Source organism: Grammomys surdaster, unplaced genomic scaffold (genome assembly GCF_004785775.1).
Source record: "Grammomys surdaster isolate TR1022 unplaced genomic scaffold, NIH_TR_1.0 144, whole genome shotgun sequence".
In the NCBI taxonomy this organism is placed as follows: domain Eukaryota; kingdom Metazoa; phylum Chordata; class Mammalia; order Rodentia; family Muridae; genus Grammomys; species Grammomys surdaster.
The window spans coordinates 6,129,099-6,141,560 of record NW_021604602.1 but is presented as its reverse complement, the minus strand read 5'-3'; the positions used below and the strand labels follow the sequence as shown (position 1 = coordinate 6,141,560).

Here is a 12,462-nt window from a genome sequence, read left to right as displayed (position 1 = left end):
CATTTCTGAGAAGTCTGTCAAGCCACCATTTCTTTGTACGTGATATACTTGTAAAGCAGAGGCCCAGACTGACCAGCAAAGCTGGGTCCCAAGACACAAAAGCCAAAATAAAATAAAAAAAAAAAAAACACGGGCAGCAACATCAACAACTAGAAGCTGTATGGATGGAACAATGCCATACTGACAGACATGAAGACATACAGCGCTGAAAGCTATTCATCTGCCTAGGTAGCCTTCAGAGAAAGCACAGAACCGGAAAAAAGGCTCTACCAATAGCTGCAGTGTGGCAGAACCTTCCTCACCCGAGGCCATCTCCTACAGGGAACCCACAGAGACATTTACAAATTGAATTTGATCTGTTTGTTGTGTGCCTGCCATCAGGTGTCCCCTGGAGCTCACTGACTTGGGTACACTTGCTGGTCAGTGAGCACTGAGAGACCTACATACTTCCCAGCACAGGGGTCACAAATGCACACTTCTGGGTTGGGCTTCTTCATGCATGCTGAGGATCAGAACTCGGGTCCTCATGACTGCATGGCAGGCACTTTACCAAAGAGCTACTTGCCCAGCCCTGCATGCAGTCTTAAACATATGGTGAACAAATCTTGGATAAACTTGGTGCTTAGACGGCCCTTTAGTAGACACTCACAAACTTGCACAGAGCAGGTCCTCTGGAAAAGTGCACATTGGTCATCTTACTAACTGAACTAATTACCAAAAACTGCCAAAGATGGTTAAGCCATTGCCTCTCAGCTGTAATGCAATTACAGTCCTCACTGGGTCCCTAATCTAAGCTCCTGCACGGTGCTTCTCTGGAACGGTTATCTCCAATGCACTTGAATGGCAAGGACATGCTAGGCTGGTGTCTTTCATCCCCCTACCATACAAGGCGTTGTGAGACCCCGCAACCTTCACTCAGTAACTCTCAGGGGAACAAGGCAGAGCCTTGTTTTCTACCACTCCACAACCAAAGCTGCTCTCAAACAATGTCACTTCCCGCCAAAGAGATGCCTGCACATGGCATTTAAAAACCCATCCTTAAAATGATTACATTTGAATAGCTTTTCATTTTTACCATCTATTCAATGATGGTTGAATGCCTCTTATCTGAAATGCTTGCTACCAGAATTGTTTGTATTAATATTTATGTATATATATGAGGGTGGGATTCAGGTTTAAATGCTAAACTCATGTTTAATTTGTTCCTTAAACGCATACCTGGAGGTAAGTTAAAGCAAGTTTCCCATTAAATACACACAACATTGTTAGTGGGGCTAGGTCAACTGTAAAAATTTCCATTGTGGTATTAAGTTGGTACTCAAAAATTCGGTTTGAGTTTTCAGATAAGTATTTATTCTGCATGTTCTATTTTTCAAAATAAAATTTCACTTTATGTGTACAAAGAGGTGCCTGGGTGTATGTACTGCACAGCAGTGTGCCCTTGCCTGTGGAGGCCAGGAGAGGGCACTGGTTCTCCCAGATCTGTTGTCACAGATGGTGGTGAGCCTCCTGGTGTTGGGTATTGACTCTGGGTCCTCTGCAAGAGCCAGGAGGACTCTTACCCATCACTCCAGACGCCCAACTTACATGTTTTAACATAACGGTTGAAAAATATCAGGGAAGTAAAAATTTACAATCTTTAAAGGATATTAAATAAAGGAAACGTAGCTGCAATGTTTTAAAACAACTGTTCTTCTAACAATTCAGAGTATGTCACAGCTATTGTACAACTAAATGTGCAACACTACATTACGTCTGATAATGATGACATAGGACAGCCATTTTAGTGTATGAGTTTATTTAGCACGTTTAAGAGTAAAGAAGTCATACATGATAAGTGGTAGTTTGCAAGTCAGTTCAGTTAGTATATGCTTAGAAATAACAGTGGGAGGGCTGGAGCTGAGCTCGGCTGGCACAGTGCTTGCTTGGCAGGCAGGAAGGCACAGGCTCCTCCCAGCACATCATAAAACAGAGCACATGCTTGTAACCTCGTCTGGGGAAGGTGGAGGCAGGAGTGTCATAAATTCAGGGCCACTCTTGGCTACGTAGCCAGCCTGGGCTATAAATTTAGGGCCATTCTTGGCTATGTAGCCAGCCTGGGCTATAGGAGACTCTGTTTCAAACAAAACAGAACAGAAAACCAAACCATACCAAGTGCTTGCTGAGTATGCAGCGGCTTGGCAGGGGGGCTCCTGTCAGGCACAGGCCCTAGATCAATTCCCAGTACTGTAAGAAAGCAGAGCAGAACAAAGATGGATCAAGAAACGAATCTTAAGTTATTTACCATGGCCAACAGTTAGTTTGAAGTAGATTCTGGATGCTGTATTCCAAAATGTTTTATGCTGACAACCGTCAACATGAAGCTGTAAGTGTGGTCTTGTGAGCGGTGATACCCTGATTCCACCGTCAGTGTTCTAACACACTTGCTCTGTCCAGCAGCAGACTGATGTTTTTATTGGGATAAACCGTGAGGGAGTTAGGAAGGCTTCCGAATATCTGATCAATACACTCCACTTCCCACACAATGTAAGGAAGTGAGAAAGGCCACAGAGCCATCACTTATGCGACTACCCACAATCCTACCACCCTGTGCTCACTGCTGGCTCGGTTGGGGACATAGCTAAGTGTCACGGGGATGGGGTTTATTCTACTGTCCCAGAGACTGAACATACTAGGTAAAAATACACGACACTACGTCTTCTGATCCCGTGAGATGGAAGAGATGAAGGGAGCCCTGGAATGACCACTGGCAGGCTGTAGAGCCCAGCAGGAGGGGTAGTGTGAGCCTGCAAGACAGAGTCAGCCCCATAGAGAAGGGAGTTCTGCACCTGGAAAAGGTCCTGTCGTTGATTAGCACAACATCATGCAGCTAGCTATCTGATGTGAGAAAACTACCAGAGGCCATGAAAACACACAGAGGATTAGTGAGGACCCAGTACAGTTGGCGCTTTACCTGTAGGTTTCACGTCCTGGATTCAGTCAACCAAGGCTCAAAAATATCTGGCAATAAAACACTGCATCTCTGCTTAACATAGAGGCTTCTCTTTTTAAGTCATGGTCTCCTAAACAATACAGTGCATTGTTACACTGGATTCATTACCAGCACCTGCAGTGTTCTAGATAATGGTTCATTACCCAGCACCTGCAGTGTTCTAGATAATGGTTCATTACCCAGCACCCTTCAGTGTTCTAGGCAATGATTCATTACCCAGCACCTGCGGTGTTCTAGATAATGGTTCATTACCCAGCACCTGCAGTGTTCTAGATAATGGTTCATTACCCAGCACCTGCAGTGTTCTAGGTATAAGTCTTTAGAGATGACTTAAGCAGGAGGTAACTGAGAGTGGACAGGAAGATGTGGTTCTGCAGACATGCTACCCTTCATATAAAGGTCTTGAACATCCCCAGATATGCCAATTCCCCTGGACATTGAGAGATAACTGTACTAGGGGAGACTAAGAGTGGCTACTTCATCAAGCAGACCAGGAAAACTCCCAACCAATGGTGCCTTGGATTCAGCATCAGCAGAGCCTTGGCTTGGCAATGGAGAGTTGTTAGCTCTAGGCTGGTATAGCTCAGGCCCTGTTTAATGCTTAAAAACAAGAACCAAGAAGATCAAACTATTTCCATATTTCTTAATTACAACTCCAAATATGTCTCAAAAACATTAAAAGGAAAAACCTAAATATACAGGACTCAACAGGACAAAACTCACAGTTTCACACAGGTGAAGACCAGACAGATGGAAAAACAGGAAAACGAAAACAGAATAGGCCATTCATTTTGAACTGACCTGACTGATGTGGGTATCAGCAGACAAAACGTGAAGCTATCAACAAAAGACGCAACTCCAACTACCAGGGATGATTGCCACAGGGTGAGACAAGAGCTCTGAGGTGGAACTGACAGATGAGACACCAGAGGAGAGGCCGGGGAGCCTGAAGACAGGGAGGAAACCAAGAAACAGCGGAGAGCAAAGAAAAGAGTCTTACCAGGCCCAAATGCCTACCGTGACACTGGGATCCAATAGACAGCACTGTCAGAGAACAGAGTGCCAGAGACCAATGGCGGAGCATAGTGGAGTACAGAAACAGACTCACTAACACAGTCAACTGATGTACAACAACCATGCCAAGCTGCTCTATGGAGGCTGGCAGCTTCTCCAACGACGGGGCAGCTAAAAGAGGCTGCAGACAAACCTAAAGACCTAACAAAGAGCCACAGACCTAAATCAGAACGTAAACCTGTAACAAAATCACGGGGAAAACCTTTCTGGGTTCTTCAGCCATGGCTCCACTGAATTAGCAATTACAGGAATGAGTCAGAGCTGACTTCGTCTACACGAAGGACAGAGCTCTTGGGTGCTAACGTGCTGGCCCTGGAACCAGGAACAACAACATTCATGCACACCTGAGTCCAAAGCTCATCTACAAAGACAACAGCGTATGGCCAATGCTAGAAGCAACCCAGCTGCATCAACCGGGGGAGGATAAGCAAGCTGGGTGCTCGTACAATGAACAGCATAGCAAGCAGTTATAGGCACTACTGACTCAGCCAACAAGATGAATCTCAAACACTCACTTAGCAACAGAAACCAGACTCCAATAGTCACACCAGGACGAGCACACTTCCCAGACACTCTGGCAAGGACCACTGCACAGGTATGGAGAAAGATCAGTGACTTGTCAGACAGTGTGGGAACGATACTCTCTAGACCAGAAGCTCCTCCAAAGTTCCTGGCTCAACCCCCTCCTGGTCCTTTGAATCTCTTCGCCGTGCTCCACGAGCAAAGAGACACCCAGCAACCATGATGGCTTGAGACTTGCTACGCAGAGTGGACCAGCCTCAAACCTGCTGCCATCTTCCTCCTGTGTCTCTTGAGTACGGGGGTTGCAAGTGTGAGCCACCACGCCCAGGTTTTACCTAACAACTCTGGAGCTTAAACATCTAGCTTTACTGAGATACACTGAACAAGGGAACTCTGCACATCTGACATGCTGGCCACGTGACACGCTGGCCACACTCCGCAGTGCACCTGTGACATCACCTATGACCTGATACTGAACTCACTCATCCTCTCCAAGGGTTCACAACAGTTTTCTCAAAAGAAGAAGAAGAAAAAAAGAAAGAACTTGGGAAGAACTGGTTGGTTGGAAATGAACATACCTGAAGCAGAGAGGAGGTCAGTAGTGTGAGGGAAGAGCTGAGCTTTCTTTTTAAGTTTGTTTCATAAAAATAAGTTTGTTATAAAAATAACCATGTATTTCTTTTACTATTTAAAACCATCAAACAAGGGAAAATTTCAACGTTGTATGAGCAGATCTCTTTAGAAAATGCAGGTAGTTTCAGTTAGCGCGACAGTGTTATTCACTCGTCTGTAACTCAGGTTATTGTAACGCTGGTAAAACAAAGCAAAGAACTACAGAGGGCCATGTGACTTAACCCTCACTGGAAGCAGGTCTGTAAAGTGTATGGAAACTTCACTGGCGACTCTCCTCTCCTTCCTGACTCTAAACACCCTTTCCTTTCCAATGCACGCTCACAGCGCCTATACAACACCCTTTCCACACACATACAGCAGGCACAAAACAGAGACAAGTGTCCAGAATCAACCGTCACGGGGTCCATGAGATGCCTGTCCTGTGATGTGGGCGGGGAAACACTGCAGGTTTATTCCAGTATATCCTGAGGAAAACCCATAAACCAATGTGTAACCAAGTATGCAACAGTGACTAAATTAACGGAGTGAGCTCTAAAATTATGGGGTGAACTTGATTTCCTGGAAAACAACAGGAATACTACGTAGGCAGCACTACCATAATGTTACACAGATTGCTTGACTTTAGTTTTTAATTTGTGGATTTTTGATGATAATAAATGTGGTATATAATTACTGTAAAAAACATTTTAGAATTACCAAATCATAGAACAAAGAGGAATTCCCAAGGTCACACTATCCAAAGGCAGCTATAGCTAAACGTTGGGACTGTGTTCCTCTAGAGTTATTTTTAGAACCTACTTAAAAAAGCAACCAACAACGCAGCCTGTTATATGAGTGACACTTCACTGTGTGTTTCATGACTCAATTTCTGTCTGCTATTTTATCCTTATGAATTTATTTCTATGTCACAGATATAAAACAGCACTTCACACTATGTTTTTAATATCCTAGTCACCTAATCTAACCAACTCTCCATGAAATAGTCTTGCAGTTTAATGTCCTACTGTAAAAGACAACACTCACACTAAACCAAGGCCCCGAAATCACAAAAAACACCTAACTTTAAGGTGTCCAAGTCTGAGAATGAAAATTAGAGGCAGGGGGTTTGAAGGTTGGCTCAGTGCCTAAGAACACTTGTTCTTACAAAGGCCCTGGGTTCGACTCTCAGCACCCACATGGACACTCCAAGAGAAGGAAGGGTGTCCAAGAGAATAGCTGCATACTAAGCATGGGACATGGGGCAGAGAGAAAGATGTCCCTGAGAGTCTGTGGATCAAGTCTGAGCTATCCTCTAGCATCCAACACTCTTTGAGGACACAGTAGAGTGGTGACTGGGGCATCTGCACCTAGAACTGGAGTTGCCATCCTACTTGAAGTCAGAATCCTGGGCAGCAGCGTCTCTCTCCGCACATCTCAACACCTATATCACATCTTGTTCCTGCCCTGCCACCACCCACACCTGCCCATTTCCTCAGCAGCCCCAGCATGTCTGTCAGTCAGCCTGTCCCACAGCACCCCCATGTCAAAGCCCTTCCTACATGTTCTCAGCAGGCAGCCAGAGTGAAGCAGAGTGAAGGGGCAGCACACAGACAGACAGACAGACTTACTGACTGACTGACTCACACAGGCAAGCATGCACACATGCACACGCACCACCCACGGCACTGCTTCTATCAGTAGGCTTTACTATGCTTCCAGAGTCGGGACTTTAGCCACACTAAACCCAATTCTCTTTTTGCTCCTGAGGTCTTTGCAACATTGTCCTTGCTGGGCACCACCCTGCTCCACTCTCTGACTCTGGGCGGATCAGCTCGTCTTCTTGACAGTGACAGTGGTCAGGCTCCCCGTACAGTCCTCAGCTCTAATCAGTGCCTACAGATGTCTGGTCTTGTCCCTTAGACACGTCCAGGCAGGCTCTGAGAGGGCTGAGACCATGTTACATTTTCAGTGGCACTGTACGGCAGTACGGCATCAGGGTGCTGGAGTTCAGAAGGAATGCAATATGGTTCCTGATTCAGTGAGTGCACTGAGCTGTGTTCTGGTTAGTGATCCAGCACAGGTGGCTGGGTAATCCCTGAGCTCCACGTGCTGAGAAGGGGCCCTGAGCCAGCCAACCTATCCAAACGGTGCCCTAGCCAGAACCCTTTCTGCCCACAAGGCCTCCCTCCCTGTGTCCAAGGCTTTGGAAAAATCACCATCCCATGAATTCAGCAATTCAGGATCTCAACTTTCCACTTAGGGAATTTACACTCAGAAGGGTTCTGCTCCATTTTTACATAAATTAAGAAACTCGGGGTAGGGATGGGTAAAATGGCAGTGCTTCTCACTGCTCTTCTAATTCCTTCAGTCTTTGGGTAGCAGACTTAACTGTGACAGCAGAGGTGATACTACAGGCCGCCTCCAGCCACCACTTTTATGCAGGAGCCACAGGGCAAAATGCTGGGGCCTGTTCTCTTGACCTTGGTCTTCCCACAGGAGGAGCAGGTGTACTTAGCACGTTGGCTGATCTCAATCTTCTCTCCTCTTTTCTATCAAAAGGAATCGTGGCAGGTCCATGCTTACCAACAACCCTGACCTCGGTGCATTCAGCCATGTCACTGTGACCCAGGCCTGAGCCCAGAAAGGAAGCCACAGTTTCTGCTAAGCCTGTGACAGGCACACCTACCAGCAACCTGGGTGGCAGTGAACATCAAGTGTGGCAGGGCATCCCTGTGATTCCGGGGAACCTGCTGTGGAGAGCTCTTGGGGACACTTCAAGGAAACTGGCAAGAACATCTGACATTGGGCTAAGACAAGGAAGTAAGTTCAGGAAAAATACAGCTGAGGAATGTACTCCTTGTATCTTTTTTTTTTTTTTTTTAAGATGAGAAAAAAATAAATGTCATTTTATTTGACAGTCATTCTGAGTTACGGTTTTAGCAATACAATCTGCTTCTAATGAAATCTTAGTATAATCATAAAAGCATGCATTTATATACAGTAAGATATACATTTCTAAGTAAATTACATACGTGATATGTATTAAACAATAAAGAATACCAATTTGGGAATTCAGGACATTTATTTTTCTGCATGGGAATTTAACTCCTGTGTAACACACACACAGCAATGATGTTTACGCGGCAGTGAGACACTAAATAAGCACACTCCAAGTGTCTACAGCAGACTCTGTTTTTCAGGAGACAAGACATTTTCAGTCCTTAACATCTCACTCACCCAGAACTAGATCCAAGGACTCAACAGGAAACACGCACAATCTCATGCTTAAACCTAAAGCACGCATTCTTTTTATTTTATACATTTATTTATTTTATGCATATGGGCACACTGTAGCTGTCTTCAGACACATCAGAAGAGGGCAAAGGGTCCATGACAGATGGTTGTGAGCCACCATGTGGTTGCTGGGAATTGAACTCAGAACCTCTGGAAGAACAGTCAGTGCTCTTAACCACTGAGCCATCTCTCCAGCCCATACTCCTTGACTACTGATCATCTTGATAAGTCCTCAAATCCTGTGACCATGGGACCTTTGTTTATACCTTGTTTGTTCCTTGACTTCTTTATTTATGCCTTGCTTGTCCTTGACCAGGAACTGACCCTATTCTTGCATGTACTTAGAATGGATAAGAGCAGATTGGGAAAAAATAAACTCACTTCAGCACTGGCTGGAGTCATGTCATAATGTTGTTGAATTATCTTTTCTTTCTTTTCCCTCCCTCCCTCCCTCCCTCCCTCCCTCCCTCCCTCCCTCCCTCCCTCCCTTGAGACCCTGCTGACTGACTGAGCTGGCTTGGTCAGGTGGTGCCCTCAACATTGAGACTCAAGTACAAGGGGTTCAGTAAAGGACGTGGCAGAAAAAGGAACCTTGTGCAAAGGAAAATATAGAAAATTTGGCCAGCGGTGAGTATACCCTGTAAAAATGTCCCAGGGTAATGGTAGAAGGCTTTTGGTACATATGCTTAGAGATATGCTAAAGTCAAGAGGAGTTTGGGAGACATCCTGCTTCCTCTCTGGCTCCCACTGGGGGAATGCCTAGTCCTGGATCTGGGTCCCTGTGGTGGGACATCTGGTTCTCTTCCTCTGTTTACTGTCTGTTCTTGGTGTGCCAGTCTGTCTGTCAGTGTATGTCTGTGGTTTCATTTTGTTGCTTGATTGTTGCTCTGTGTTTCATATTCAAAAGAAAAAAATGGTTAAAACTTTGTGTGCTGGAATACTTGGGTTCAGCAGGTGGCAGGCTACTTCTCCCTTGAAATTATAGCTAGAAAAAGTAAGAAAATTGTGTCTGTCTAGTCTAAATAAGCAAATGTGTATAGCCAATTCATGTTTGTTTCTGACTGGTCCTAAATGCATAAATGTGTTCTGTATGTCTTGGTTATAGATTATTGGCCTATAAGTTATTTGGTATGTTTAAAAAATTGTAACACTGGTAACAGAAAGTTGGCTTAAAACTGGTAACTCAGGGTTGGCATAAGCCAACCTAGGGAAATAGGTCTCTAAATTGGGATGATATTTTATGTAATTCTTTGATCTGGAAGTCAGACTTATAAAAGATAGGATTTAAAACAATATTTCTTTAATGAGGTATTAAAAATTAAAAGCTGCACTGTCGTGCATTCATTTACAAGAACTGGCAGCCAAACTTTGTAACATGAAAATGATGCACTTGGTATTGATTTTAGAGAGACTGACTGGATTGTTTAAACTGTTAAAAATTGGTTTTGCCTTCCAAAATTATAGTTATACTCTAATATTACAAAGGAAACTTTTAAAAATTATAGTTAAATATACATAAAGCTAATGGAACACTGGCAGTATACAACTCAATCACAAGCTCAAGATTCGAATTCCCCCTGGAACTCACCCATATCTGTAATTAAGAAAACAATTCAGGCATGTGGCGATTACTGCAAGCTTTACAGAAGGTTAATGAGACCGTGGGGCCAACAGGAGCAGCACAGCCTGGCTTACCTGCCCCAGCTGCCATTCTAAAAACTAAGTATAAAATTATTATAGATTTAAAAGACTGTTTTTATACTATTCCCTTGCATCCTGATGATTGTAAAAGGTTTGCACCTAGTGTGCCTGCTTGTAATTTTAAAGAACCCATGAAGTGATATCACTGGAAAGTTTTGCCTCAAGGAATGGCTAACAGCCCTACATTATGTCAACAATCTGCTGCTGCTTCAATACAAGAAGTTAGGATTTTCTATCCTTCTGTGTATATTATTCATTATACGGATGGTATTTTATTAGCTGATCCCTCTGAAGGAGTTTTACTACAAAAGCCTTTGCTCTTACACAACAAGCTTTAAAATCTTGGAGATCAGTTGTTCCTCCAGAAAAGATTCAAAGGCAATTTCTTTTTTAATATTTGGGATATCAGTTATATCCTATTATGGCACAGAAAGTTCAAATAAGAAAAGATAATTTACCTACTTTAAATGATTTTCAAAAGAAGTTAGGAGATGTCAGTTGGCTAAGACCGCATCTTAAGCTCACCACAGGAGTGAGCTTTATAGGACATTTAAGAGCTCTGTTTGATAGTCTCAAGGGGGATGCAAATCCCCCCAATTAACTGATGAGGGATGAACAGCTTTGCAGAAAGTAGAGGAAGCTATTAGCCAACATCAGACACATTACACAGACTATGATCAATTATTGGCTATTTGTGTTCTTGCTACTTCTTGTGCACCCACAGCAGTTCTTTGGCAAAAGGGACCATTACTGTGAATTCATCTTTCTTCATCTTCAAAGAAAGTCTCAACTATTATGAAGCTATTGCTATGTTAATAAAGAATTGTAAGATAGAATCACGGAAGTATTTTGGGAAAGGACACGATGAAATATTTATTCCTTATCCAACAGAAATTAAATTGGTTATTGCTAAATACTGATATTTGGCCTAGTACATGTGCAAACTTTTCAGGCAAAATTGATAATCATTATCCAAAAGACAAGTTGTTACAATTTGCCTCTATGCATCCTTTTGTATTTCCTGTAAATATGTGCATGCGGCCCATAAAGAATGTGCTTACTGTATTTACAGACAGCTCAGCTGATGGGAAGGCAGCATATGTAAAAGATAGTCAGAAAAATGCAAGTCAGAACCACAGTGAGTTTCTAGGGCTCACTCATGAGGGCATTAGAACCACAGAAACATGCAACACGGACGGCTCTGGAGGTGTGGAGAATTCACACCCAGGACTACAGACAGGAGTGTGAGCTAGTGTAGCCATTCTGAAAACAGCCTGACAGTTCTTCACACTGGGAGGCTCACGAGCACTATGCTGTTAGGTACACACCCGAGAGAGAGTTTGTGCCAGGGCTGCCTCATGGCAGCTCTACCTGGAAAGGCCAAGATCCAAGTTGGAGTGGTGGCACATGCCTGCAGTCCCAGCGGTGGGTGGATGGATCTCTGTGAATTCCAGGCCAGCCTGGTCTACACAGAGAGTTCCAGGGCAGCCAGGCCTATCTACTGAAACCTTGTCTCGAAACTGCATTAAATCAAAACGAAAGGCCAGAAATAACCTTAATGACCACCAGATTATGAATGAGTGGGCAGAGAGGACTCAGTGGTTAAGAGTACTGGCTGCTCTTCCGGAAGACTCAGGTTTGATTCCCAGCACCCATAGGGCAGCTAACAACCACTGGTCATTCTAGTCCCAGAGAATGTGGCGCTCTCTTCTGGTCTTTGAGGATACTTAACATACATAGTACACAGACATACATGCAGGCAAAACACCCATATACATAAAATAAAATAAAATTTAAACAAATCTCAAGAGTGTATCTGCCTAACAGAACATTATGATAAAATTATTTGTCCAAAAAAGGAAACTGAAATGTAAGCACAGGCTTAGACTGAAGCACACTCTCTGACAATGCTTGCTATAACGGATGAGTCTATTTTATGGAATGCTGTACACAAAGGTCACTCAGTGCAGGCAGTGGGGAGGGAGCAGGACAAGATTTCCTTTGGGGAGAAATGTTTACCACTAGAAGTATCAAAAACACCAATTCCTTAGATAAGGGGGGACGTTAAGATAAATAATGTCTTACCAGTCATTAAGAAGCCACACAGCATTCCAGTCAAATCGGCACTGTTTGTACAGCTACACTGCTGTGGGCTCTTCAGTTAGTGGAAATTAATGTCTCTAAAAACACTAGGAACAAAACCACATGTACTCCACACAGAAGAAACAGCAGCAGGTAGCCGTCGAGCATGGGCGAAGTGCTGTGAA

At 43.9% G+C, this 12,462-nt stretch overlaps 1 protein-coding gene across 3 annotated transcripts in view; it reads right to left on the bottom strand.

Annotated features, from left to right (window-relative positions):
- Positions 1 to 12,462, bottom strand: part of LOC114618721 (serine/threonine-protein phosphatase 2A 56 kDa regulatory subunit gamma isoform) — a 51,789-nt gene that overhangs the window by 37,636 nt on the left and 1,691 nt on the right. The gene's annotated exons all lie outside the window — the stretch shown is intronic.